At 46.7% G+C, this 27,800-nt stretch overlaps 1 pseudogene across 1 annotated transcript in view; it reads right to left on the reverse strand.

Moving 5' to 3' along the window:
- Positions 1-27,800, reverse strand: part of LOC311147255 (ephrin type-B receptor 1-like) — a 308,651-nt pseudogene that overhangs the window by 78,405 nt on the left and 202,446 nt on the right. Inside the window, exons 5-6 of the transcript in view lie at positions 23,852-24,187; positions 6,256-6,380 (exon numbers count right to left, since the gene is read on the reverse strand). The product of the transcript in view is annotated as an ephrin type-B receptor 1-like (transcript). The remainder of the gene's footprint in view (positions 1-6,255; positions 6,381-23,851; positions 24,188-27,800) is intronic.

The following is a 27,800-nucleotide window of genomic DNA, read 5'->3' on the forward strand; positions in this document are numbered from 1 at the left end:
GGCCTCACCGGACTGACGACTCGCACCCCTGGCTTGGTGCGTGGAGGAGGGACGGGCCTTACTAGGCTGACGACTCGCACCCCTGGCTTGGTGCGAGTGGCCGGAACAGGCCGGGCCGGGCTGGCGATGCGCACCGTAGACTTGGTGCGAGTGGCAGGAACAGGCCGGGCCGGGCTGGCGACGCGCACCGTATACTTGGTGCGAGTGGCAGGAACAGGCCGGGCCGGGCTGGCGACGCGCACCGTATACTTGGTGCGAGTGGCAGGAACAGGCCGGGACGGGCTGGCGACGCGCACCGTAGACTTGGTGCGAGTGGCAGGAACAGGCCGGGCCGGGCTGGCGACGCGCACCGTAGTCTTGGTGCGAGTGGCAGGAACAGGCCGGGCCGGGCTGGCGACGCGCACCGTATACTTGGTGCGAGTGGCAGGGACAGGCCGGACCAGGCTGGCGACGCACACCGTAGGCTTGGTGCGTGGAGCAGGGACAGGCCGGGCTGGGCTGTCGACGCACACCGTAGGCTTGGTGCGTGGAGCAGGGACTGGCCGGACTGGGCTGGCGACGCACACCGTAGGCTTGGTGCGTGGAGCAGGGACTGGCCGGACTGGGCTGGCGACGCACACCGTAGGCTTGGTGCGTGGAGCAGGGACAGGCCGGACCGGGCTGGCGACGCACACCGTAGGCTTGGTGCGTGGAGCAGGGACTGGCCGGACTGGGCTGGCGACGCACACCGTAGGCTTGGTGCGTGGAGCAGGGACAGGCCGAACCGGGCTGTGGAGACGGATAGGAGCCCTGGAGTGAAGAGCGGCCACAACCCGTCCTGGCTGAATGCCTACCCTCACACACTCTGTGTGAGGCATCCGCACAGGACGTACAGGGCGGTGTATCCGTAACCTGGTGGCCTCCAGAATCCGCCCCTCTTTTGCCTCCATCAGCCCCGTCGTCCATGCCGTGTGCCCCCCCCTAAAAATTTTCTGGGGTTGCCTCTCGACCGCCCGACGACGACCCTGATCACGCCGTTGCTCCTCTCTACGGCGCTCCTCCACCGTCTCTTCTCCCGGCGCTTCCTCCCATGTCCAGCCCAAGAGCTGCCCCTGGACACGCTGCTTGGTCGTTGCATGGTGGGTTTTTCTGTCACGATCGTCAGGGAGAGACCAATGCACAGCGTGATGAACAAACATACTTTAATTAGTTAAAGTTTAAACAATACAAAACAAGAAACGACTCGTGAAGTCCACGGTATCAATGACCGAAACACGGAACAAAAACCCACAAACACAAAGGGAAAACATACAGTTTAAATATGGCTCCCAATCAGAGACAACCAGCCAACAGCTGACACTCGTTGCCTCTGATTGGGAGTCACTCAGGCCAACATAGAAATAGACAAACTAGAACCCTCAACATAGAAATATAACACATAGAATAAACACACCCTGGCTCAACAAATAGAGTCCCAGAGCCAGGGTGTGACAGTGAGAGAACTTGCACAATTGGTGGCTGACTAAATACTTTTTTTCCCCACTATATTTTTACACCTGAACTTATTTAGACTTGCAATATCAAAGGGGTTGAATACTTATTGACTCCAGAAAATTCAGCTTTTCATTTTTGATTAATTTGTAAAAATGTCTAAAAACATAATTCCACTTTGACATTATGGGGTATCGTGTGTAGGCCAGTGACACAAAATCTAAATTTAATCAATTTTAAATTCAGGCTGTAACACAACAAAATGTGGAAAAAGTCAAAGGGTGTGAATACTTTCTGAAGGCACTGTAACTCCATGGTTAAAGACTCATAGAATACCATATAATATGGCTAGAAATGAGATATATATATATATATATATATATATACACACACTACCAGTCAAAAGTTTGGACACACCTACTCATTCAATGGTTTTTCTTTATTTTTACTATTTTTTACATTGTAGAATAAGTGAAGACTTCAAAACTATGAAATAACACAAAAACTTTGAAGTAACCCAAAAAGTGTTAAACAAATCAAAATATATTATATATTTGAGATTCTTCAAATAGCCACCCTTTGCCTTGATGACAGCTTTGCACACTCTTGGCATTCTCTCTACCAGCTTCATGAGGTAGTCTCCTGGAATGCATTTCAATTAACAGGTGTGCCTTCTTAAAAGTTAATTTGTGGAATGTCTTTCCTTCCTAATGCGTTTCAGCCAATCAGTTGTGTTGTGACAAGGTAGGGGGGGTATACAGAAGATAGCCCTATTTGGTAAAATACCAAGTCCATATTATGGCAAGAACAGCTCAAATAAGCAAAGAGAAACAACAGTCCATCATTGCTTTAAGACATGAAGGTCAGTCTATACGGAACATTTCAAGAACTTTGAAAGTTTCTTCAACTGCAGTCGCAAAAACAATCAAGCGCTATGATGAAACTGGCTCTCATGAGGACCACCACAGGAATGGAAGACCCAGAGTTACCTCTGCTGCAGAGGATAAGTTCATTAGAGTTACCAGCCACAGAAATTGCGGCCCAAATAAATGCTTCACAGAGTTAAAGTCACAGATACATCTCAACATAAACTGTCCAGAGGGGACTGTGTGAATCAGACCTTCATGGTCGAATTGCTGCAAAGAAATCACTACTAAAGGACACCAATAATAAGAAGAGACCTGCTTGGGCCAAGAAACACGAGCAATGGACATTAGTCTGGTGGAAATGTGTCCTTTGGTCTGGAGTCCAAATTGGACTAATGTCCATTGCTCGTGTTTCTTGGCCCAAGCAGGTCTCTTCCAACCGCCGTGTCTTTGTGAACGGATTATCTCTGCATGTGTAGTTCCCACCGTAAAGCATGGAGGAGGAGGTGTTATGTTGTGGAGGTGCTTTGCTGGTGACACTGTCTGTGATTTATTTAGAATTCAAGGCACACTTAACCAGCATGGCTACCACAGCATTCTGCAGCGATACGCCATCCCATCTGGTTTGGTCTTAGTGGGACTGTCATTTGTTTTTCAACAGGACAATGACCCAACTCACCTACAGGCTGTGTAAGGGCTATTTTACCAAGAAGGAGAGTTGTGGAGTGCTGCATCAGATGACCTGGCCTCCACAATCCCCAGACCTCAACCCAATTGAGATGGTTTGGGATGAGTCGGACGGCAGAGTGAAGGAAAAGCAGCCAACAAGTGCTCAGCATATATGTGAACTCCTTCAAGACTGTTGGAAAAGCATTCCAGGTGAAGCTGGTTGAGAGAATGCCAAGAGTGTGCAAAGCTGTCATCAAGGCAAAGGGTTGCTATTTGAAGAATTTCAAATATAAAATATATTTTGATTTGTTTAACACTTTTTTGGTTACTGCATGATTCCATATGTGTTATTTCATAGTGTTAAGGTCTTCACTATTATTCTACAATGTAGAATGTAGACCTCAGTAACCAGAGCCAGCTGAGCCAGTTCAGAGCGTCCCTGCTCTCCACTCTACTCATAATGGAGGCCCTGACCTTCGCTAAGTTATTTCCTACCGTACCAAACTTTAGGAGAACAAAATAAAAGAAGGAGAAAAGAAAGAGGAAATGGCCTTTACTTCATTTCTACTTGCTCGTCAAATTACACAATTCCAGGACCACTTACTCTGGAGTGAAAGGGGGGTAGTGGTCTGTTTGGTGGAAAGCCTATAGCGTTAAGAGAACTGGATACCTCTTTTCAGTTCTCCCTCTCCTAACGGTATCTTTGTGTCCCAATCCCCCCTCTCCCCTCTCACTATTTGGGCCACAAACACCTAGACAACTACAACTCGGGAGGTTGTCAAATCCTGTATGGGGATCTATTTAAATTGTACAATGAACACTTCAGTGTCCTTCCAACAAAAAAAGTGTAACTATGCACTCCACTAATACTGTATTACACTGAGTTAAACAACCCATTTACCGTATAACAGATCTGTGTGGGAAGACGATGACTTATGTTGTGAAACTCTTCTCTACCCTGCTTTTGAAGACAAACTGACTGCTACTAGCGTAGCTCCTATCCTACTATTAATATCACCTGTTCATAGACACATAATGAGACGGTCTGAGGGACGAGGAGGGAGGATGAGACGGCAAGGCCATTTTGATACATTTGATAAGGTTTTAATGGCTGCATTAACTAGGCTATAAGTTTCCTGCGGTGCGAGCATGAGAGAGAGAGGCCATGTGCAGGGGAGTGTGTTATAGACACAGATCCAGTAGTGAGACACCCCTCAGTAATAGATTTTTATGTCTAAAGGACCACATCAGCACTTTACGAATGTACAAAAGTTCCTGATATAGAGAGACTTCTGAGCCATTCAGAGGATACAAAGTTGAGTCACACTGACTGAATTTAGTTGAAGTTATGCAGGATCATATGGGTTTTCACATAGAGAGTATGTCAAGTTTACCATGCGGATAATCATACACAATCTGTATGGTTCAGGGTATATGTTCAGATGCCTGTTAAAAACATGCACTTTCATTGACGCACTCACGCAAACAAGCACACACACACGCGCACACACACACACACACACACACTGTATGTCACCAAGCAATCCCTTTCACATGTACAGGGGTCACATGGTGCATCTCTCACCTGAACATACTGCTAGAGAGAGACAGACAAAGAGAGAGAGCGAGAGACAGAGTGACAGAGCGACAGATAGACAGAGAGACAGAGAGACAGAGAGACAGAGAGATACAGACAGAGGGAGACAGAGAGAGAGAGAGAGAGACAGAGAGCGAGAGAAAGAGAGAGATAGAGAGAGACAGAGAGACAGAGAGAGAAAGAGAGAGACAAAGAGAGACAGACAGAGACAGACAGAAGGAGACAGAAAGAGACAGAGAGACAGAGAGAGCGAGAGAATGACAGACAGAGCAAGAGAAAGTACCCTCTCTGTAACCCTCACCTGCTTTCCCCTATGCAATTGGCAACCTTATTTTCATTAATAACCAATTAGTGAATAATGCAGCCCGGGTCTATTTGTCTGGAAGGACACGCTACATAGACATCCGTAGGTTTTTACCATCTATATTGATGAGCAAACAGCAGGTTGTATGAGCAGTAGTTGCATGACAATAAGCTGTGAAGTGATAAGGTTTCACAAGGGCCATATTGGATTTTGGTTCATGACCCATTTTTGGTTCAATCCACAAACCAGCAGACCAACTCACCAACCAGCCGACCAACCAACAAACTAGCCAACCAACCAGCCGACCAACCCACAAACCACCCGACCAACCCACAAACCAGCCGACCAGCCGACCAACCACAAACCAGCAGACTAACCCACCAACCAGCCGATCAACCACCAACCAGCCGACAAACCCACCATCCAGCCGACTAACCCACCAACCAGCTGACCAACCCACCAACCAGCCGACCAATCCACCAACCAGCCGACCAACCCACAAACTAGCCGACCAACCCACAAACTAGCCGACCAACCCACAAACCAGCAGGACAACCCACCGACCAACCCACCAACCAGTCGACCAGTCGACCAACCCACAAACCAGCTGACCAACCAGCCGTCCAACCCACCAACCAGTCAACCAACCCACCAACCAGGCGACCAACCCACAACCAGCCGACCAACCCACAACCAGCCGACCAACCCACAAACCAGGCAACCAACCCACCCACCAACCAGCCGACCAACCCACCAACCAGCCGACCAACCCACCAACCAGCTGACTAACCCACAAACCAGCCGACCAACCCATCAACCAGCCGACCAAACCACAAACCAGCCGACCAAACCACCTTGGGAAAAGCCTACAGGTCAATAAAACCTGCTACCATAGCCACTCTGGGCAGCTCTAGTATCTTATTAAAGCAGGTTCTATTGTGTAGGAGCAGACGGTAGCAGACGGGTCGATGCTAGCCCCACCAGACGCATAGCATTACCGCAATTGGACTGGGGAGGGGAGCAGGATGGAGTGGAGGTCAAGGTATTCACTTCATCCGACAGGGAAGGCAGGGAAACCAAAGAACAGTGGGAATGAGAGGTGGACTGGAGGTGGAACTGAGATGACATTATCAGCCCAGGGGGTTTGGGGGTTTCGCTTCGGAACAGAAGAGAAACTTCTCTTGGTATCTTTTGAGTCAATACACATACAGATAAACACAATGTATAAGCAGATGAATGTGTGTGCAGACATACCCTTATACCCTTATGCTCACACACCCACACACACACACACACACACACACACACACACAAACACAAACACACACACAGACACACACAGAGCCTACCTTTTCATAGAAGCGTAGCTCGTAGTCCAAGATGATTCCGTTGGGCTGTTCGGGCTGTGGCCATGACAACGTGAAGCTCTTCATGGTGGAGCTCACCTGGTGCATGATGGGTACGATCGAGGGGGCTGCAAACAGGAAACAGGAAGAGAAACAGGTAGTTTAACAACCACTCTGTATGGGAAAGCGCGTAGACTCTCTACAGCCAAAATTGTTTCTCTGTGCCTCGTCACAGCCTGAACGATGCAAGAAAAAGGCAATGAAAGTTACACACAAAGTTAACACAATGTAACACATTCAAAATTCTCAGACAAAAGTCATGCTGGTAAGAATCAGCAGTCAGAGCTTCGTGGGGCAGCCAGCACATCTTTTAAAACGTCCTCACTTTTCAAGGTCCCCATTTCTCTCTCTTTGTGCTGGTCTCCGCCTCCAATACAGCAATGTAACAATCTGCGTTGGGTCTGAATAAAATCATTACCTAATGCAGGACAAAGACCTGGACCATATGAATTGTTAAATGCTTTTCTTGATAAGAAACTGCCCTTTGGAATAAAACTCCATCCCATCTCTTTGTAATGGGTTCGGCCTGGGTGCACAGTGTGGGCCAATTCTCTTATGCTCTCTCTCCCATTCAGACACAGCACACCTGAGTGCACACATATGGGCTCTGAATTAACCCAACGCCCCAGCAATTTCCCCTTCATTCCCTTGCTTTTGTCCTCCCTGCTATCATCTCTCTATTATCATTCATCGTTCCTGTCTTACTGGGCTAGCAGAGGAAGGGGTGGTTGGGGTGGAGACGGTGAGCGGCGAAGGCCAGCGTTTAGTTTCAAGTATTATTAGTCGCATGTACAGGATATACATGGTATACACCGTCCAACGAAATGCTTACTTGCACGTTCCCTCTCGACACTTCAACAACAAGATAAGAATACGAACATAAGTAAATGGCTCAGTAGAATATAATTATTCTTGAAGCATAAGTATAATACAGGAATGCAAAATGTATAGTCCAATGTTTACACAGTATCAGAGAAAGTGTTTAAATTGTGCAGTATTACTGTGTATTAGCAATAGTAAATAAGAGTCTGGTAGCAGCAATTGTGATGTGTGTGTAGTATGAATGTGTGTGTGTGTGTGTGTGTGTGCGTGTGTGTGTGTGTGTGTGTGTATGTGTGTGTCTGTATGAATTTAGTCCTGATTTGGACAGGAGAAATACGTTACCGCCAGTGTATGGAGGAAAGGGAATTATCTCCCCTTCTCTTTGCTTATCTTTCACAGTATCCAGAAGTATCTGGAAGTATCTGGAAGCATATAATTAGGAATTCGAATACTTAGAAAAGGCCACTCAAGACGGTCGAAAGCCTTTTCGGCATCAACAGCCATTATTGATAAATCTACATCTTGTTTTTTAGCGTATTGTATTAAACTGAAACATGTTATTGTATTTGTTTGTAGGTGTCTATTTTTTATAAACCCCCCACACACACACTTTTCTAAAACACACGCTCCAGTGCCCAGAGCTCTGCTGGGCCGCGTTATCAATTACCGGCCCTGGGCACAGCACAGCACACACTTTTAATGACAGCCCCAGTAGGCCCCAACGCTGCTGTTGTCTTCCCTGCACTCTGAGCATCGGAAGGGGGTGTGTGTCCCAGAACCAGACCCCAGTCTAACAGACTGACCCTGTGTCCCAAATTAAAATTTTAGTCATTTAGCAGACGCTCTTATCCAGAGCGACTTACAGTTAGTGCATACATAATTTTTTTTCATACCCCCTGTGGGAATTGAACCCACAACCCTGGCGTTGCAAACGCCATGCTCTATCAACTGAGCTACATCCCTGCCGGCCATTCCCTCCCCTACCCTGGACGACACTGGGCCAATTGCGCGCCGCCCCATGGGTCTCCCGGTCGCGGCCAGCTACGACAGAGCCTGGATTCGAACCAGGATCTCTAGTGGCACAGCTCGGGAGACACACTACAGCATAGGGCCATCCCATTACACATCTAGAACTCTTTAACTACACACTACAGCACAGGGCCATCCTATTCCCTACAAAGTGCACTACTTTTGACCACAGCCCATATTGCTCTGTTCAAAAGTAGTGTACTATATAGAGAAAAGTGTGCCATTTGGAACCCAGACTAAAACCCAGACGCATGTATTTAGCCAGACAGACACAGTTTGGCCAATTATAGTAAGACAAGGCAGATATTTGTGATTCTACACGGTTTCAGCATGTCTCACTGATTGGATCAGTGAGGCTGTGTGCCCATGGTTGTGCTGCTGTGTTAACTTCTGCAAGTCATGGATAAAAGGTTTGCCTAGTCCTCATTTGGAAGGCCTGTGTGTGGGTGTGTTTGCACCTGTGCTTGCAAACACAGCTATGTGTGGTAGTGCCCTGTTTGTAATGAACCTGTTTTTGTATCAAGACTGTCAGTACCTAGCTGCTGGTCAAGGGTCAGACCAGCTGAAGCCAAAACGTGTCCCCACCGTTACCAGGGGACACCAGCGATGACAGTGATTGGTGGTTGTCCCCTGCACTTCTCTCCTCCCCCCATCCTGCATCCCTCACTCCTTCGTTCCACTTTTATCTGGCCCAACTGGCTGCCCCCAGCTTTTAATGCAGCACTCGGCTTAACATTAATCAAAGTCGACCCTCCCAGTGACCCTAGCAAAGGAGAGAGAGAGAGAGAGAGAGAGAGAGAGAGAGAGAGAGAGAGAGAGAAGTAGATGGGGGTGGGGTGGGGGGGTGGTTACCTGCAAACTGCTACTCTAACACAAGGCCATCACATTACACATCTAGGACTCTTTAACTACACACTACAGCACAGGGCCATCACATTACACATCTAGGTCTCTTTAACTACACACTACAGCACAGGCCATCACATTACACATCTACGACTCTTTAACTACACACTACAGCACAGGCCATCACATTATACATCTACGACTCTTTAACTACACACTACAGCACAGGGCCATCACATTACACATCTACGACTCTGTAACTCCACACTACAGCACAGGGCCATCACATTACACATCTACGACTCTTTAACTCCACACTACAGCACAGGGCCATCACATTACACATCTACGACTCTGTAACTCCACACTACAGCACAGGGCCATCACATTACACATCTACGACTCTTTAACTCCACACTACAGCACAGGGCCATCACATTACACATCTACGACTCTGTAACTCCACACTACAGCACAGGGCCATCACATTACACATCTACGACTCTTTAACTCCACACTACAGCACAGGGCCATCACATTACACATCTACGACTCTGTAACTCCACACTACAGCACAGGGCCATCACATTACACATCTACGACTCTTTAACTCCACACTACAGCACAGGGCCATCACATTACACATCTACGACTCTTTAACTCCACACTACAGCACAGGGCCATCACATTACACATCTACGACTCTGTAACTCCACACTACAGCACAGGGCCATCACATTACACATCTACGACTCTGTAACTCCACAATACAGCACAGGGCCATCACGTCTATTCCACATCTATTACCTAAGGGACAGAAAGCTCATTCATTATTACCAAACCCCCCAGAAAATAACATGAATAGTTTTGTGTGACCTCTTCCTTTTCTCCCTTTGCATCAACTCCCTCATTTAGATCTTCCCAGGATAAGCGTAATATATTTCACATTCCGCAATCCACATCCACGCAGGGCTTTCATCCCTCAATTCCCAGCTGTACGTTCCCGGTGTGCTTGACTAATTCCCAGTTCAACGATTGGTCGGAAACGTCCCGGTAATTGGTCAGCTGACCAGTGGTCCAAGGCCAATTCCCTCACAGAACAGTCTAATTGCAGTTCTCTCCTTTAAGACACAGCACCACCGCACCATAGTCTGCTAATAGGGGCCTCTGTTCGATCCAGATGAGGGGTAACAGGCTCTCACAGTTACTCCCTCTTTCTTTCTCGCTGCCTCTTTCTTTTTTTATTTCTCTCTCTCTCTCTTCCCTTTTCCCTTACTCACTATCTCTCTCTCTCTCTTCCCTTTTCCCTTACCTACTCTCTCTCACTCTTCCCTTTTCCCTTACCTACTCTCTCTCTCTCAATCTCTTCCCTTACTTTCTCTCTCTCTCTCAATCTCTTCACTTACTCTCTCTCTCTCTCTCTCTCTCTCAATCTCTTCCCTTACTCTCTCTCTCTCTCTCAATCTCTTCCCTTACTCTCTCTCTCTCTCTCTCAATCTCTTCCCTTACTCTCTCTCTCTCTCTCTCTCTCTCTCTCTCTCTCAATCTCTTCCCTTACTCTCTCTCTCTCTCTCTCTCTCTCTCTCTCTCTCTCTCTCTCTCTCTCTCTCTCAGTGCATGCTGGGAGTTTTTTGCAGTTTGAGTGTTTGGTGTGGAGGGCTTGTCCTAACTAATTTGTTGTTTCTTTCCTTGTTTTCTCTTTTCTATGGTGGAGGGTTAATGCACTGTTTGTTTTAGTGGTACCCACTGTTTTTTATTTTTCAAAGTTAGAGAGGAAGAGGACAGAGGTTTAGTTTCCTGGGGATTTGAACGGTGAGGTGTGAGCGATGGATTCACAGCCTAGCGCGGAGGAGACGCTGTCGTTACGGCATGGATTCAGGTGTGTTCCCGATAATGGAATTAAGGTGGAGGAGGTTCTGCTCGCGGTCGGCGAACAGGTAGGAGCTGAATTTATACATTCCGCGTCCAGAATGAACAAAGCTGTGGTTGTGTTCATGAAAAGAGCAAATTTGGTGGGTAGGCTCATTTCAAGCGGAATATTTGTAAGGGATGTGTTGGTGCCAATTACTCCTCTTTCTACCCCTTCGACCAGGGTGGTAGTTGCAAATTTGCCTCCGTTTAGTACGGATGATCAAATCAGGAAGGAGTTGAGTCGTTTTGGTAAGTTTGCTAGTGGTTTTTGTGTACTGTCGGCAGGTTTTCAGGCAGATGCCATCAAGCACGTTGTTTCATTGCGGAGGCAAGTGGTCATGTTTCTGAACAACAATGAGCAACAGTTAAATGTGCACTTTAAAGTGAGGCATGGGGAGGGGCTCTACGCAGGTTTTGCCAGCACAGATAGTCTACGGTGTTTTGAGTGCCCACATAAAGGCCGTAGACAAGGTGAGGATTCAAACACCAGTGGGGGAAATCGAGGTCAACGTGCAGGGGGCCATGAGACACAGGCAGCAGAGGCTGGGCCTAGTCATGCGACAGATGGTAGTGTAGTTAAGGCTGGGCCTAGTCATGCTATAGGTGGTGGTGTAGATGGGGCTGGGTCTAGTCATGCTATAGATGGTGGTGTAGATGAGGCTGGGTCTAGTCGTGTTATGGATGGTGGTGTAGATGAGGCTGGGCATAGTCAGGTTATGGATGGTGGTGTAGGTGAGGCTGGGTCTAGTCATGCTATAGATGGTGGTGTAGATGAGACTGGGTCTAGTCATGTTATAGATGGTGGTGTAGATGAGGCTGGGTCTAGTCATGCTATAGATGGTGGTGTAGATGAGGCTGAGTCTAGTCAGGTTATGTTAGTGGATGAGGAGAGTGTAGTGGGGAAGCGGAAGCGACTAGGAGGGGTGGAGGAGGGTGTCAAGCCGAAGAGGAAAAAGGGGGAGAAGAAAGGAGGTGGGAGGGCAGAGGCTGGTGTGATGAAAGGCACCAAGGAACCTTTGCCTGGTGTTGGGGGGGAGGCCCCGACTGGAGAGGAAGGGCAGGTGGTCAGGTTGCCTGGTGCTGGGGGGGAGGCCCCGACTAGAGAGGAAGGACAGGTGGTCAGGGTGGGAGATGGAGATGAGGAGGAGGAAGGTGAGTCTGAAGAAGAAGCCGATGAGGATTTCTTTTCAGACTCCTCCTCAATGGGTCCAGAACTGACAGCCAGTCAGTCAGAGGGGTCAAAGTACACGGTGACGGAACTGTCAAGGTTCCTGAAGGAGACTAAGGGGAAAAAAGTTAATCTTGAGGCTTTTTTTTGCGATCCGGGAAAGTTTGTAAGATCAGTGCAACATGCAATGAAAAATTAGGGGCATGGTGTCCTCTCACCCAGGAAACGGTTTAGGTTAAGGAAGTGGGTCACAACTGTGCGTAAAGGTCTACCTTCAGACACTGTTTAGATGAAAGTTTTCTTTCTGGCACTGGAGCTTTTTGAGCTTTGCTATTGGTCTCTTTCTTTGCTGACTTTTCTCCCACTTCTTATGGAGACTCTTTAGGTAGGCTCGCTTAATATTAATGGCGCCAGAGATGCGGGAAAGAGGAGTGTGTTGGGTGAATATGTAAAACAAAAAAAAGTACAAGTGTTGTTTCTGCATGAGACTTATAGCGATGTGGTGAATGAAGTTGATTGGGGGCTCTGGTGGAAAGGGGCAAGTGTGCTGAGCCATGGGACAAATGTTAGTGCAGGGGTGGCAGTCCTTTTTGTACCGGGTCTGTCTGTAAAAATGTGCTCCTCAAAAGAGGTGTGTACAGGTAGACTGCTTGTAGTAAAGGCAGAAATTAACAACAGGGGTTTTGTCTTTATAAATGTGTATGCGCCCAACACAGGGAGAGAGAGGGGGCTTCTATTTGGGTGTCTTAGAAAGGAACTCTCACACGTAGCGCCTGAGGAGACGCTGGTGGTCGGCGGGGACTGGAACTGTATGATGGATTTGACGAAAGACAGAAATGGGGAGGAGCCTCATTCAGGCTCAGTGGGGGTGTTAAGGGACATTATTAATCAATTTGACCTAGTTGATGTTTGGAGAACTAGACATCCCAACACAAGACAGTATACATGGGTGAAGGTCTTTGGGGCTAGGGTGAGTGCAGCCCGGCTTGATCGATTGTACATGTCCAGGAATCAGAGCAATAGGCTGTTGGGCGCTACCATTCTCCCGGTGGGTTTTTCGGATCATCACATAACCATGGCTCGGCTGTCTATTTCACCAGGGTCTCGGCAGGCATCCTATTGGAAGTTTAATGTAAAGCTCTTACAAGATGCCACTTTTTGCTCAGGTTTCCAGACTTTTTGGGAAAGGTGGGGGCAGCGAAGAGAGGAGTATGAGTCTCTGAGTCAATGGTGGGATGTGGGAAAAGTCCAAATTCGGCTTTTCTGCCAACAGTATACAGCTCTGTCATCCTCAGAGGCTAGGAGAGTATTGGGGGAACTCGAACGTAGTATTAGTGAGATGGAGGTAGAGCTGGTGGGGCAAGGCAATGTAGGCCTCCAGGCTAATCTAGCTGAACTACGTAGGGACCTGGGCAGTTTTTTCCAGGTTAAAGCAAAGGGAGCACTTGTAAGAGCTAGGTTCTCCATGCTCAAGGAGATGGATGCTCCCAGCTCCTTCTTCTTTGGTTTGGAAAGACAGAGCGGTGAAGCCAAGGGTATGCATTGTCTACGGCTTTCGGATGGGCGGGTGACCTCTGTGGTGGGGGAGATGCGGGAGCGGACTGTGGAGTTTTATACTGAATTGTATAAGGCAGAACTGTGTGATCTTATATCTGCTCAGGTTTTGTTTGCCGAACTCCCTAAGCTCTCTCTGGTACAAAGGGATGAAATGGACATTCCCCTGTTGTCCCATGAACTGGCAGAGGCCGTAATCCAGATGTCCCCCGGCCGTGCACCGGGGGTCGATGGACTCCCAGTGGAGTTTTATAAAAAATTCTGGGGAATAATTGGACTGGACTTCTTTTGCGTGTTGCGTGAATGCGTCGGGGTAGGAGAGTTGCCGATGAGCTGCCGGCGGGCGGTTCTGACTCTCCTGCCCAAAAAAGTGGACTTGTGTGAACTTAAGAACTGGAGGCCTTTGGCATTGCTCTGTGCGGACTACAAGATATTTGCCAAGGTCCTCGCTAACAGACTAAAGTCCCATCTGGACTCTATAGTACACAAGGACCAGACATATTGCATACCAGGACGCTTAATCACGGACAACTTGTTCTTAATCAGGGACATGTTGGACTTGTCGAGAGATCAAGAGAAGGCTTTTGATAGAGTGGACCATGAGTATCTGTTTAATGTGATGTCTGTGTTTGGGTTTGGGGAAAGGTTTTTGGCCTATGTGAAGATGTTGTATGCTGGGGCATCATGTATGGTTAAGGTGGGAGGGGGGCTCAGTAGGCCAGTCTGGGTGAGGCGGTGCATTAGACAAGGATGCCCTCTATCAGGGTAGTTATATACACTAGCCATTGAGCCTTTTTTGGGCCTGCTACGCAGGAGACTGAAGGGAGTGTGCTGGACAGGCATAGCAGTGTCAGCGTATGCAGATGACGTTTCTGTGATGGTCAGGGATGGTCAGGATATGCAGACACTAGAGAATAGTCTGAAGGTGTACGAGGGAGCTTCGTCAGCTAAGGTAAACTGGGGAAAGAGCAAAGCTCTGTTATGTGGGGCATAGGGGGATAGGGCCCTTCCTCTGCTTCCAGGGGGGTTGCAGTGGGGTTGTGAAGGGCTTAAAATATTGGGGGTGTACCTGGGCTCGGAGAAGTGGGTCAGGAAGAACTGGGAGGGGCTGTCACAGGCAGTGGTGTCAAGACTGGCCAGGTGGAGGTGGCTCCTGTCCCAAGTGTCATATACAGTGGGGAGAACAAGTATTTGATACACTGCCGATTTTGCAGGTTTTCCTACTTACAAAGCATGTAGAGGTCTGTAATTTTTATCATAGGTACACTTCAACTGTGAGAGACGGAATCTAAAACAAAAATCCAGAAAAGCACATTGTATGATTTTTAAGTAATTAATTTGCATTTTATTGCATGACATAAGTATTTGATACATCAGAAAAGCAGAACTTAATATTTGGTACAGAAACCTTTGTTTGCAATTACAGAGATCATACGTTTCCTGTAGGTCTTGACCAGGTTTGCACACACTGCAGCAGGGATTTTGGCCCACTCCTCCATACAGACCTTCTCCAGGTCCTTCAGGTTTCGGGGCTGTCGCTGGGCAATACGGACTTTCAGCTCCCACCAAAGATTTTCTATTGGGTTCAGGTCTGGAGACTGGCTAGGCCACTCCAGGACTTTGAGATGCTTCTTACGGAGCCACTCCTTAGTTGCCCTGGCTGTGTGTTTCGGATCGTTGTCATGCTGGAAGACCCAGCCACGACCCATCTTCAATGCTCTTACTGAGGGAAGGAGGTTGTTGGCCAAGATCTCACGATACATGGCCCCATCCATCCTCCCCTCAATACGGTGCAGTCGTCCTGTCCCCTTTTCAGAAAAGCATCCCCAAAGAATGATGTTTCCACCTCCATGCTTCACGGTTGGGATGGTGTTCTTGGGGTTGTACTCATCCTTCTTCTTCCTCCAAACACGGCGAGTGGAGTTTACACCAAAAAGCTCTATTGTTGTCTCATCAGACCACATGACCTTCTCCCATTCCTCCTCTGGATCATCCAGATGGTCATTGGCAAACTTCAGACAGGCCTGGACATGCGCTGGCTGGAGCAGGGGGACCTTGTGTGCGCTGCGGGATTTTAATCCATGACAGCCTAGTGTGTTACTAATGGTTTTCTTTGAGACTGTGGTCCCAGCTCTCTTCAGGTCATTGACCAGGTCCTGCCGTGTAGTTCTGGGCTGATCCCTCACCTTCCTCATGATCAATCATGCCCCACGAGGTGAGATCTTGCATGGAGCCCCAGACCGAGGATGATTGACCATCATCTTGAACTTCTTCCATTTTCTAATAATTGCACCAACAGTTGTTGCCTTCTCACCAAGCTGCTTGCCTATTGTCCTGTAGCCCATCCCAGCCTTGTGCAGGTCTACAATTTTATCCCTGATGTCCTTACACAGCTCTCTGGTCTTGGCCATTGTGGAGAGGTTGGAGTCTGTTTGATTGAATGTGTGGACAGGTGTCTTTTATACAGGTAACGAGTTCAAACAGGTGCAGTTAATACAGGTAATGAGTGGAGAACAGGCTTCTTAAAGAAAAACTAACAGGTCTGTGAGAGCCGGAATTCTTACTGGTTGGTAGGTGATCAAATACTTATGTCATGCAATAAAATGCAAATGAATTACTTAAAAATCATACAATGTGATTTTCTGGATTTTCACTTTCAGTTGAAGTGTACCTATTGTAAAAATTACAGACCTCTACATGCTTTGTAAGTAGGAAAACCTGCAAAATCGGCAGTGTATCAAATACTTGTTCTCCCCACTGTAGAGGGAGGGTGCTGATAATCAACAACCTGGTGGCATCTTCCCTGTGGCATAAACTGGCTGTCCTCAACCCCCCCGCCGGGCTGCTCGCAGACCTGCAACGCAAGCTGGTGGATTTCTTCTGGTCGGGCCATCACTGGCCTAGGTCGGCAGTGTTGTATATGTCCGTAAATGAAGGAGGACAGGGCCTGGTGGAACTGGAGAGCAGGGTGACTGCATTCCGACTAAAGGCGGCACAGAGACTGCTGTACCATACTGATGTCGGATGGAGGGAACCAGCATGCGCGCTGCTGAGGAGAGCTGGGGGATTAGGGTTGGACCGGCAGCTATTCCTCATGAGGCTGGAGGGGCTGAGTACAGCAGGACTCTCTGATTTTTACTCTGCGGTGCTGAGGGCCTGGCAGCTACTAAGGCCCACACGAGAAGGGGGTGTGGAGCCTGGGCTGTGGGTGTGGGAGGAGCCTATGTTCCACAACCCAGTCATCCTTTTGAGATCGGTTCAGTCAGCCACCCTGAAGAGGCAACTGATGGCAGCGGGATTACTAAGGCTGGGTGACCTGCGACTGCTGGGAGAGGATGGATGGAAAACCCCAGAAGTCCTAGTAAAACAAACAGGACTAACGTCTCTTAGGCTGCTGGAGAGATTCCTGGGGGAAGTCCAGGAGGCACTGTCTGAGCCGGTAAGGGGAGTGTTTGAGCAGCCAAAGGGGGAGGGGCCACCAATGTTTCCGCCACTGCACGTGACGGCAGAGACTGGGGACTGGCAAGGGGGCCTCTACAACCTCTGCATTAAGGTAAGGAACATTAGGAGCCTAACAGGAGTGAAGGCACATCAGTGGCAGGGGGCATGTGGGGCGGAGAGTATGGTGGGTTTTAGATGGAAGGGGCTCTACAAACTCCCAGTACCAAAGAGGTCAGGGGACCTCCAGTGGAGGGTTTTACATGGAGCCCTGGCCACTAACAGCTGGTTAGCACGAGTTGAACCGGGAGTCAGACAGGGATGTCCTTTTTGTGTCATGAGTGAAACTGTGATTCATGTGTTTTCTGTGTGCGCCAGGTTAATGCCTTTAATGTCTCAGTTGGAATGTCTGTGTGAGAGGTTGGGGGTGGGTTTTACTGTCGGGATGTTTATAATGGGGTACAGGTATTCAAATAAGGAAAAGGAAAAATGTGTGTTGTTGAATTTTCTGTTTGCTCAGTCAAAGTTAGCTATTTGGATAACAAGGAGGAACAGGGTCAAAGGTGGAGGGATAACAGACCCTTTACTATTATTTAATGGGATGGTCTCTGCGCGCCTTAGGGTGGAATTTGAGTTTTATAAAATGATAAAAGGTGTGGAGATGTTTCAAGAAATATGGTGTGTTGGGGGGGCTGTCTGTATAGCTGAGGAAGATGGTCTGGATATACGGTTGTAGAGTTTGTGAGGTTTGAGTTATTGTGATGTGTGGTGTTGTTTTTGTAACATGGGGTAGAGGAAAAGGTGAGTATGCAGTACAGGGGATATTGGTAATTTGTTTGTTTTATTTTAGGGGGTGGGGGGTGGGGTGAGGTTTTAATTAAATGAGGATGTACCATTAAAGAAAGACAAAAAGTCAAAAAAGTATCCTCTCTCTCTCTCTCTCTCTCTCTCTCTCTCTCTCTCTCTGCGTTTCTGTCAGGGAACCAATTAACCATTTTTCAAATCACTCCAGTGATGCCAGTAGCGCCACCACTCTTGAACTGCAGACGTAAAACAGGCATTCTTGGCGCGTCCTAGAATGTGTCATGTCCTGGTGGTTCTGGAGTTAACTAGAACATGGGATTATCTTTGATAGTGTGGTGGGTTTGCTTAGAACCTTCTCACAATAACATATTGTACTGTAGCCAGAGGAGAGATTTAGTGGCGAGGACTGTAATGAAAATAATGAAGGAAGGCAAGCTTGTCTTTTGGTTTACATGATTCCTTTTTCTCTGTTGTACTTCAGACACTAGATAAAGACATCTTGAGGTTTAAGGAGCTCAGTAGCATTCAGAGCCATTCTCCTTCGATTGCCTCCAGCTAGCTGCCAGTTTCTGGGTTCAAGGGACAAGTTACAACATTTATGAGAAACTGGCATCAAATGAAACAAAATGGCACCTTCAACCAGCCCTGGAGAGGAGTAGAGGAGGATGAAATGGTTTGACATGCAGCTTCTCTATGTTCTCATATAGTCAGTCAAGTGCTGTGAATTGAGGCAGTGAGAAAAGCAACAGCCCATGTAAAAATTATGAAGAAAGTTGAAAACTCTATGACACTAAACTTATTTATTGACTGTCTGACTGACTGATATACTGACTGACTGAATGGATGAATTAACTAAGCAATGGACTCACAAACAAAAGGAACGAGCAAATGAACGAGCTACTCAATAAATACAAGGGAGTCATATAGAGCGCACATCTTTTCTCCCAGTTAGCCTGCACCTCGTCAACTATGGCTGTGTCTCTTCATCTGTTCCTACTCTAAAACAACCCGTGTACACCAACACATGGAAAGACTCAATGCACTCAAAGCGCGTAAACATAAAACATAATGAGTAGGGATCCAAACGGGCCTTGGCGTGGTTCCCCTCACATCCCTCTGGTTTAAGTAACGTCAGAGGCTCAAATCCCTTTGATATATTTTGTTGTTTGGATTTGGACCTGACTGCATCTGGGAGGACTGTATCTAGAATCCCGCTGAGCCGCAGACTGTTTTTGTGAACTTGCTGGGTTTCGCTGGTTTTCACATGCCCGAAGAAGGCTGCAGGATGGAAGAGATAGAGATGTTTGCATTTCTGTGGGAATTTTGGGACTACTTCTAAAAACAGTTTCAGTGGTGTGGACTGGGAGGAGGAGTGTTTAGATACAGAGGGTTCTCAGGTCGGAGACTGGTTTGGCAGTTGGCACGCAATCTAGGATACAACGTTGTGCCAGTCAGGAGAAAAAGATAAAGGCAGTGCAAAGCAGTAAAAGGTGGAAGAAAAGTCCCTCTCTGAGTGATGTCATTCAGCTGTTCATGTGGGTTAAGTGTCTTGGATGGAGGGAAGGAGGGGAGGAGGGATGGAGGGAGAGATGGATGCTGTTGAGGACATTGTGTTACATCAGAGAACATTTCCTACGTTTTCTGGAGTTTTTTTACATTACGCTTTCATCCGGTCCTTGACTGAAATAACCCTTAACCTTAATACAGTAGATGTTTAAAATTCACCACACAACCCTTAGGTCTGTACACTGTGCTCCTAAGTAAATTAAAGCATAATGTTCCTGAAAAAATATAAAATGGGAGATTGTGCTTTTGACTATACAGAGATTAAGATGACTAAACCTGTGTAGAGAGAAGGTGTAAATAACCTGAGCTGTGTGTGTATGTGTGTGTGTGTGTGTGTGTGTACAGCACAGGGCAGGGCAGGGGCAGGCTGTGAATGAGCTCCTAAATCTTGATATTGATCAGGCCATCACACACAGGTATCTAGGACAGTTTAATGGCCTCTTTAATGGCCTCTGCACTGATCCACACTGCACCACATTGCTGCTGACTGCCTCTCCTCTACCAATCTCTCCCCCGCTATCCTCCTTCCGTCTAACTCTCTCTCTCTCCTTCTCTCTTCTACATATCTCTCATCTCACCCTCTAACACTTACGTTGTATCACTCTCTCATCTTCTCCACTATCTCTCCTCTATCTCTCCTCTATCTCTCCTCTATCTCTCCTCTGTCTCTCCTCTGTCTCTCCTCTATCTCTCCTCTATCTCGCCATCAATCCTACAGTATTCCATGTAAAATACAATGAGCACTTTAGAGCATTAACATATTGCAGACATGTTTGTGTCCTTTGAACTGTTTGGGTGTTCAGTCCAGTTTGCACAGATAAGTGTGGCTAATAATAACTTTCCCCAGACTTACACTCTTACACTGCCCTCCTCACAAAGTTTTCTCCCCATATTATCCTCCGATCCCTCCTTCTGTCTCCTCCCAGAGAGCCACTAACCACGTCCGGCCCAGTAGTCTAGCCTCCTGCCTGCCTATGAAAACCCTCCTGTCAGAAGCAGCAGCGCCACAAAGAGTCTCCTAGGGCTGGGCATGGGCAGACCCGATTACAGCCAGTGACCTCTTTACACAGAGAAGAGCTCGCACAATTCTTCCTTACATCTATCTGTCAAGTACGGCCTATTTCTCCTGTCAAACGGGACAGTCAGAAGCCATTAGGCCACCCTGATAATCAGAGCTATTTATTTATCTTTCTCATTTCCCTATCTCATTTCACTGTCAGCCATGACAACTCAAAGGGCCATGAGCGAGAGAGAGAGAGAGAGAGAGAGCGAGAGGGAGAGAGAGGGGGGGGGTGAGAGAGAGAGAGAGAGAAGGTGAGAGAGAGAGAGAGAGAGAGAGAGAGAGAGAGAGAGAGAGAGAGAGAGAGAGAGAGAGAGAGAGAGAGAAGGCCGCTCCCTTCTCCGCTCTCTTTTGCATTCTAAGAGAAATGGTGTACTCTTGGATGTTGTTGTAATCAAATGTTGCAATGCTTTTCCAACAGTCTTGAAGGAGTTCCCACATATGCTGAGCACTTGTTGGCTGCTTTTCCTTCACTCTGCGGTCCAACTCATCCCAAACCATATCATCTGATGCAGTACTCCATCATGCTCCTTCTTGGTCAAATAGCCCTTACACAGCCTGGAGGTGTGTTGGATCATTGTCCTGTCGAAAAACAAATTATAGTCCCACTAAGCGCAAACCAGATGGGATGGTGTATCGCTGCAGAATGCTGTGGTAACCATGCTGGTTAAGTCTGCCTTCAATTCTAAATAAATCACTGACAGTGTCACCAGCAAAGCACCCCCACACCATCACACCTCCTCCTCCATGCTTCACGGTGGGAACCACACATGCAGAGATCATCCGTTCACCACCTCTGCGTCTCACAAAGACACGGCGGTGGGAACCAAAAATCTCACATTTGGACTCCAGACCAAAGGACAGATTTCCACCGGTCTAATGTTCATTGCTCGTGTGTCTTGGCCCAAGCCAAGGGTGTCCTTTAGTAGTGGTTTCTTTGCAGCAATTCGACCATGAAGGCCTGATTCACGCAGTCTCCTCCGAACAGTTGATGTTGAGATGTGTCTGTTACTTGAACTCTGTGAAGCATTTATTTGGGCTGCAATCTGAGGTACAGTTTCACATTTCCATAGCGCCAAAGTTCTGCTTTCAACCATGCAGTTAGTAGAGTAGTAAGTACTAGTAAGTACCAGAAGTTGTTCAATATTTATAACACAGAACAGTCCCAGAAAAGTTATTGTACAAACTGAAAACTGTAATATGGCATGGACTGACAAAATGACCACTCGAAACAGCGTATCTGCAATGCACCACTACACTCCATGTAATGGACAGACACTCTTGAGGTCCCTCTCATACTAGCAAACACAGATAAATGTAATGCGTCTCATTTACATTTTCCACTTGGTCAATAGTTTGTGCTCGAGGTTCGTTGATAAGTGCCACTATGTACATGATGGAACTCCACAGGAGCATGAAGAACACTGAAGGAAAAGGACCAGGCAGAGAAAATATCCCAAAGCTGTAATTTCCAGTGGCTGAATTTATATTCTGTCACCAGAGAGAGCGAGGGAGGGAGGGAGAGAGGGACGCAAGAGAACTGGAGAGAGAAAAAAGAAAGCAAGGGGGTTGGGAAGAGAGAGAGAGTCTTCGGGTGTGAGAAAAAAAAGAGAGAGAGGGAGATGAGGAGGCGGCCGTCCAACTCTCTGGCTTGGTTCAGGCTACCCTAATCGTGGGCTAATGTCTTGGACAGAGGAGATGTCTGCATGGTCATTATGTAGTACTAAACACAGACCCCTTCTTGTCTCACTGCCTGTTCTGTAAGAGCTACAGCACTGTTGCCAATACACAGCGAATGGCAGAGAAACTGGCCTGGGCATGTAATCACAAAGGATCTAAGAAAAGAAGTGCTGATCTCGGATCAGTTTTGCTTTTAAATCATAATGAATAAGAGGAGGGACCTGATCCTAGATCCCACTCCTACTCTCTGAGATGATTTGTGAATACCCTATAATCTGTTCAGCCCTATAAAAACAAACCTATTTACGTAGGTATTTCACCCAGGATTAAATAAGTTATGTTTTGTAGGTTTCGAAAAGAAAGCGTCATTAAAAAAAGAAGACTGCAAACAGCAAAGACCTCTGACAAGCCATGCCGCTGCTTCAATGCTGTCTCAACCTTCAGAAGATTGAGTAGAAAATACTTTATATAAAAAACGTGTGCATTTTGCCAAAGTCAGATTTATTTACTTTCTACCGATGCTTAAAGGCCCAGTGTAGTCCAAAACGTGATTTTGCTGTGTTTTATATATATTTCCACACTATGTTGTTTGAATAATACTGTAAAAAAAAAAGTTTAAAAAAAAGGAATAATACTATAAAATTATGAAAATTATGATAATACCCTTTTAGTCTAAGAGCTGTTTGAAAAGACAACCTGAATTTTCAGCCTGTTTTGGTGGGATGGAGTTTTGGCCTACTTACTTAATAGACCAATAAGAAAGAGAGCTCCAAACCTCTCTGCCAATAACAGCTCGTTTTCAGTTTTCCCCTCCCCAGTCAGACAGTCCCAGCAAAATTATTGCTTCAGACATTGCTCTTGCTTAGAAGCTATTTTTGTTCATTTTTGACAATTTTAATTTAAAGCAATCACAGTAAGGTACTTCATTGTTACCCAGAAATGATTTGATATTGAGATAAAAATGGCTACATTGGGCCTTTAAGAAGAAAGCATTTCTTGAATGTTCTCTTTTGGAACAGAGCAAAATGCAAACCAGCATTTTCTCTTTAATTTTTTCGTATCACAGGGTTTGATGTGTAAATAGAACTGGCTGCAGAAATAGGGCAGAGGGATGGATATGCTGGTCTCGCCACAGATCCTAATATGCCATGTCTTCGGTTTAGGGTTTTAACTTCACCATGTTTCAAAGGGAGAAATCCCCCAACCCCCAACACACTCAATAATCTAGCAGGCCTCTGCTTTGATACGAGAAAAGAGGGTGATGAAACGAGAGAAGAGAGACCGTTTCAATATTTCACTTTGTGAGTTCTCGTATAGCTGGAGTAAGCTGCACCCCTCACTTCAATCCTTAAAGTCATTATTCACGGTACAGCACAATGACATCTCTCCTGCACAGATTGTGATAGGAGAAGCAGCGGGGCAGGAGTCAGAAATACAGAGAATATGCTGTGTTTATCAGTGCTGAGCAATGTGGAATAAAATATGAAAACCATATAGGAGACACAGGTACAACAGAAAACACCAACAATGTATACAGGTGATCAAAATGTTGCTGCTGCAGATGATGATCATCATCACCATCATCATCATCATCATCATCTTTCCCATCCCCTCCACACACTCCCCTAACTATAACCCTCCCACCCACACTATTCTCTTACCAGCCTGGTTGGTGGTGATGTCTATAGACACGTGTTGGGCAGGGTAGGGGCTCTTGTTGGTGACCCCATTTACAGCCTGTATCTCGAAGCTGTAGAGCGTGTGAGCCCACAGGTTACTGATGAACACCCTGGTCTCTGTCAGGCCCAGCTGCCGAGGCACAAACTCCACGTTGTCGTCACAGTGCGAGCAGGTACGGCGGTCCGCACGACACTTCTTACACACGATGTTGTAGACCACATCCTCACGACCGCCCGTCTCCCTGGGCGTGTGCCACTCCAGGATCACCGAAGTCTCGTTCACGACGGAGATCACGTTCCGCGGGCCCGAGGGAACGCCTACAAACAGACACAGAGAGGAACCTTTATTTAACCAGGTTTTCTCATTGACATCTCAGTGAATTGCCAACAGGCCTTGAGATTGACAAACACAATGAGAAGGTTGTCAGTATTCTATTCAACCTTTATTTAACCAGGAGATCCCATTGAGATCTCAAAGAATCTCATTTACAAGAGAGACCTGGCCAAGAGGTAGCTTTCATGTAAAGGTTACTAAAGGACATTACTCTAGTTTGTACGATATATCTGTATCTGATTTATAAAAAGAACAAACAGTAGCAAGCTGACACAAATCATGGACCTCTTGTAGGATAGACAAGGCAATACCTTTTTTCACACTACTGAGCCAAACAGAACCGACCCAAGCCGAGCTGTACTTGGCTGGCCTGGTTACACATCCACCATAACTGCTGTAACCATGCTGGAGAGGGCAATGTGAAAGGAAAACATCAGAGCCAGCACAGTACAGGTCAGCCCTATGGTGTGAATCAGGCACAAGCGTTTCAGGCATGATTGAGTCTGACTTGCCAAGGAGAGGAAAACTGGGCATATTCCATATCCACCCAGAGGGCAGGAAAGGCTTGGATAAACTGTGATTAGTGGAATGTGATTAGAGTCCGGCTCTGTTGATGGAAGCGTTTTCACCACTTAAAGAATGTTCCCGGATATGCCAATGCTATTCTATATGCAAATTATAGACCATCACTCCAGCGAATGGGGCTGGGGCTATAAGGAGAGGGAGACTGCAGTACTATAGCTACTAGCTATACTATACTAATCCGCAATCAAGGGGTTGAGGTCTTTTATAAATCAATGTGAAGTCTATCCAGTTCTTTCAAATCAAATCAAAGTTTATTGTTTTGCATACGGTATTAGTGTTACAGCAAATTATATACTTTTTTAAAGTTAATAAATGTTACTCATCCAAGCACATGGGCTACACAAAAAGGTGTGAAATGTATTGTCTGAGCATATCCGGGTTAAAAGATAACAGATAGAAGTGAAGGAAGCCATATAAGGGTATTAGAACACAGCCCTTGAGGTTCCCATCTTCGAGGGGATGAGGGCAGGCAGTTGAAAATAAGGGAAACAAGTGAATGAAGCCATATAAGCATATTAGGACATGGCCCTTGTGTTTCCCATGGTGGATGGGTGAGGGCAGGCAGTTGCTTCTGTCAACACAGCCACAATTAATCATTGTTTCTGCTAAGCCACATGGGATAGCACTGGGGTAATGGGACAAAGCAGTGGAACACACAGAGGTGACGGATCGGCAGCGTTGCCACAGCGACCTTGGTTCAGCGCCATGGCGACAACTGAGGGGTCAGTGACAGGGAGGTCATGACCTCCACAGTATGATTATTATGGTCTGGCATAGAGAGGACAGAGAGAGGAGAGAAAGAAGAGAGGATGGAATACATCACCTCTCTAGATAGCCGGCACTTTTACCCAAAGCCACTTACAGTTAACATATAATCAGGACTCTCATGCGAGAACCAGACCAAAAACTCTGGTTTGCAAGCACCATATTCATTGGAGCATTTGGGTGTGTATGAGAGGGAGAAAAAGAGAGAGACATAGAGAGAGACATATAGAGAGCGAGAGAGAGAGAGAGAGAGAGAGAGAGAGAGAGAGAGAGAGAGAGAGAGAGAGAGAGAGAGAGAGAGAGAGAGAGAGAGAGAGAGAGAGAGAGAGAGAGAGAGAGAGAGAGAGAGAGAGAGAGAGAGAGAGAGAGAGAGAGAGAGAGAGAGAGAGAGAGAGAGAGAGAGAGAGCGAGCGAGAGAGAGACATACACAGAGAGACAGATGCATAAAGAGAGACATACAAAGAGACATACAGAGAGACAGAGAGCGAGATAGAGAGAGAAAGACAGATGAGATAGTGAGATGAGAGAGAGTAAATATAGGGGAGTGTTTGCATTTGCAGAAATAGGCCATAGGAGGAGAGAACAGCTGTACTCCTATCACACACATAGAGAGCTCATACACTGTACCGTACATACATATACTCTATAATCATCATGACACATACTGCTGTGAAAACTGATCTGGATGATCCTGAAAGCTAGGATCTCTTATTGATGTCACTTGTTAAATCCACTTCAACCAGTGTAGATGAAGGGGAGGAGACAAGTTAAATAAGACAATTAGAGACAATTGAGACATGGATTGTGTATGTGTGCCATTCAGAGGGTTAATATTTAAGTGTCTTTGAACGGGGTATGGTAGTAGGTGCCAGGCGCACCGGTTTGTGTCAAGAACTGCAACGCTGCTGGGTTTTTCACGCTCAACAGTTTCCCGCTTGTATCAAGAATGGTTCACCACCCAAAGGACATCCAGCCAACTTGACACAACTGTGGGAAGCATTGGAGTAACATGGGCCAGCATCCCTTGTAGAGTCCATGCCCCGACGAATTGAGGTATTTGCATACTTGTGTGCTGTTTGTTTTCAAGTATGCATACAACAAAACAAAATGGCTGTGAGAGGTGAGGTGTGAGCCTGGCTTGGTGCATCTCATCTCTTTTGCTAGATAAATAGATTCCCCTATGCAGTGAGGGATGGAGAAATCCGATGTGACTGCCACTTAACTGGTGATTTGCAGGCTATTATGGCTGCCCTTGGCTGTTTTAATTTGCCATGAGATTTAATTTGTTGAGTGCATTACTTACTGAGCTCCTCGCCTGGCATTCATTTAGCCACACTAGTCAGCCTTGATTGTTACTTGCATGTCACCCGCCACAATTAAGACGACTGCGTGATCATCAAGCATTTTGGTTACTGAGAGTAATGTGTTTGATTGGTTGGAGTGTTTGTGACAGTGAGGTGACAGTTTGTGTGAGTGTGTGTGTGTTTGTGTGTGCATGAGTGGGGTGTGTGTGTGTGTGTGTGTATTGACATCTAACTGATGAGCTATAGAGCATCCTGTGTAGCAGGTGGATCTAGACAGTAATGTCTATAGCCCACCAGCATGGCAGAAAGGGAAACACATCTTGGCGGGGCCCCAAAAGGCCACAGCCCCTGTTTTTACTCCCTGGGCTGCCTGCTGATATCAAGAGCAATTCAGCTGCCCAAAATAAACAGCCTGCCACATTGTTTACTCAGACGGGCCCTTTAAGCCAATCCCAAGCTTCCTTCACTGTGTTTGTTTTGATGATATGGAACAGCTCCTTGGGGACTCACTACAACTCCTTGTGTGGAGATCTGGAGGCAGACTGACTGGGGAATTTGGTGAAGAAAGAAAGAAAAGCATGTTGGGGCTGGCTGCCTCATTTCAGAGGGGGAACTGAACCCCTCAGAAATCTTAATTCTCCAAGTAGATGTTTGTACATTTACAGTAGGGCTGTGACGGTAATTGAATAACCGTGTAACTGACAGCTATGGATAAAGACCATCATGAAAATAAGATAAAAGGCAAAACTGTTTAAATAGGCCTACATTCATTTTTGGATTTTATTTATTTATTTTCATGTAGATAAACTTGACCTAATAGCTGGAGTGTTTACTAATGATTATAAGCAATTGTTTTGCTAATTTAGTCTGTCTATTAAACGTTCTACATCTCCTCCTCTTTCCAACTGTCCTTTGATGCTGGAGCAGCTAATCGCTAGAAAGT

This window comes from Coregonus lavaretus (assembly GCF_964263955.1).
Source record: "Coregonus lavaretus genome assembly, chromosome: 19".
Classification (NCBI taxonomy): domain Eukaryota; kingdom Metazoa; phylum Chordata; class Actinopteri; order Salmoniformes; family Salmonidae; genus Coregonus; species Coregonus lavaretus.